This window comes from Oratosquilla oratoria, chromosome 40 (assembly GCF_046742065.1).
Source record: "Oratosquilla oratoria isolate Oo_2021 chromosome 40, ASM4674206v1, whole genome shotgun sequence".
Classification (NCBI taxonomy): Eukaryota; Metazoa; Arthropoda; class Malacostraca; order Stomatopoda; family Squillidae; genus Oratosquilla; species Oratosquilla oratoria.
In genome coordinates, this window is record NC_134816.1 from 20,523,915 (window position 1) to 20,526,420 (window position 2,506).

At 35.1% G+C, this 2,506-nt stretch overlaps 2 protein-coding genes across 4 annotated transcripts in view; one reads left to right on the plus strand and one right to left on the minus strand.

Moving 5' to 3' along the window:
- LOC143020659 (peptidyl-prolyl cis-trans isomerase-like) overlaps positions 1-1,083 on the minus strand; it is a 15,188-nt gene extending 14,105 nt beyond the window's left edge. The window contains exon 1 of the mRNA XM_076177182.1: positions 989-1,083. The gene's annotated coding sequence lies outside the window, so the exon portion shown is untranslated. The remainder of the gene's footprint in view (positions 1-988) is intronic.
- The window catches only part of LOC143020658 (solute carrier family 12 member 8), a 97,381-nt gene that overhangs the window by 55,937 nt on the left and 38,938 nt on the right, over positions 1-2,506 (plus strand). The gene's annotated exons all lie outside the window — the stretch shown is intronic.

Genomic DNA, 2,506 nt, shown 5'->3' on the forward strand with positions numbered 1-2,506 from the left:
GAAATTTTACACAAAGGATTAAAAAAGAAGATGAGAAAGACAGTTGAAGCTGCACATATAAATGTCAAAGAAAATAATAACGACAGAGAAGGATTTATATGCCTATCTAAAGCAGCCAGTCTCTTAATAATAAATGCGCTAGAAAAAACCTGACACTCGAAGCTTCACAAGTTCCCCACTACGGGTATAAATGTTGTGACCAAGATGTTCTGTAACAAGTTCTCTGAGGAAGGTTATAATAACCGAAACGTAAGAACAATAAATGTATTCTTAGCCCATCTTCGTTTACCCTTCCCCACCTATCACTCTCTCATATATATGTATATATATATAATATATATGTATATATATATAATATATATGTATATATATATAATATATATGTATATATATATATATATATATATATATATATAACTCACTACATAGCCAAAAATTCATCTCAGCTAATCATTAGTTTTTGTTAGTAAAGATTGGTTTGGGGAAAGGGAGATAATCTTTGGGATTACCAACAGAAACTCCTTCAGTTCTTATACACTTAAAAACTGTTCAGTTTCATTGTTGATTAATTGTACATAATAAGCATAGGATAAGACGATAGGGAAAAGGGTTTAGAATCTAATTGCAATACTAGATGGTATAAATGAAAAGTTGAGTTGAAAATGAGATTTCGTGGATACTGATTGAACTGAATAGACTTTACATTTGCTTAAATCCTTTCCCATGTGTTCAAACCCCGTTGGTTTTATTTGTTTAAACTACATTTCACATTAACAACATATAACACCGTAATTCATATCAATTTTCATCACAAATCGAATACAACGCGATGTATAGGTACAAATGCAATATCTGAATCAATGAAGGACTCGGTAGATTTACGTTATCAATACGTCCTTATTTCTACAGAATTAGCTTAAAGTTTATATTCTGCTTAATCTATTGTAAATCAAGTGATAATGGAAAAGGATACTCAAAGAATACTCACCTTTCAAGAAAAACAAGTTTGAGTGCTTAGGTATGTTGTCTGCGTTGGAACTCACTAATGTACACTGTCGGCGACATACTCCTTGTCAGCGTTACAGCTGACTCTATCTGTGACATCACATCCTGTTGTGATGACACTGCTCTCGTCTATGCTCCAAAGGCATCATCGATCACCGAAACACATTCCTTGTACATTGTTAAATATAATAAAATCCTTAATGCTGAGACGATATTAAAAATGTTAACGATTCCGATACGAGTTCCGATAATGCTCTAAACTTCCGATTCCGATAATTGATTAATAAGTGTACTTTGTTTATAAAATACTTGTTTCCCAAACCAAAAGTATTTGTTTCCCACACGACCAACTGCAGGGCCTGAAAATAACCATGAATTATAATGACCTAGTTACGGACCAAAAGGTCTCCTGTCACCACGCTCCTCCTTCTCCTCCTCCTTCTGGAATCGGACACATATCGGAATCGGAAGTTTAGAGCAGTATCGAGCTCGTATCGAAATGGTAAAAAATGTTGGTATCGTCCCATCACTAATGGTTTTGTTAAATTTAACAGGAATATAAAAGACTTCATTAATATAGATGCCATGAAACCGTACTTATGATCGGATACGACATAAACTGATATTAAATAGTTTTGTTATACTTAGGTTCGGTCATGGCTTCTAGTATTTGCATTATAGAAAATAGAGTTTCATTTCTAGAGTATTTATAGGTAATTATTACTATTCTGTTCAAGTAAAAGATCTTGTGGGTACTAGAATAGAGTTGCAGAAATATGACTTACGCGCTGCAAGATATATACTGTACACACATACATAAATGCATACATTCATACATTGGAGGACATTGAGGTCTTGGAAAGCGTCACATACCTTTGTAGTGTCGTGCACGACAATGGTGGGTCATGTTAGGGAGTACTTTTAAGGATTGGCACTGCCCATAGTGTTATGGACACATTCAACCAGAGTATATATGCGTTGTCAATAAACATGCGGGAAGACTAAGATCCGAATTTTTTAAGTCACTTGTCCTCCCTATCTGCTGTACGTCTTCGAGACATAGACATTAAATTTTGAATTGAAGAGGCGTCTCGATGTCTTTGGTACTAAATGCCTTCGGAGAATCATGGGGTAACGTTGGTATATCTTCGTATCAAACCAGAGACTGTACTGTGAGGCCAGTTAACATCAGCATAATTCGTGAATGTTCACTATAAACCCACTATCGGAGAAATAATATCGGAAGTACAGGAAAAATGTATATTTCGACTACTATCTGTAGTCCTCTTCAGCGAAGAAGACTACAGATAGTAGTCGAAATATACAGTTTTCCTGTACTTCCGATATTATTTCTCCGATAGTGGGTTTATAGTGAACATTTACAAATGTGTTATGACATACCTATTACCAATAATTAGTGAACGTCAACACCGGGTATATGGGCATGTAACACATATCCCTGACGTTGATCCTACTCAGAGGTTTGGTCTTGACAAGAGGC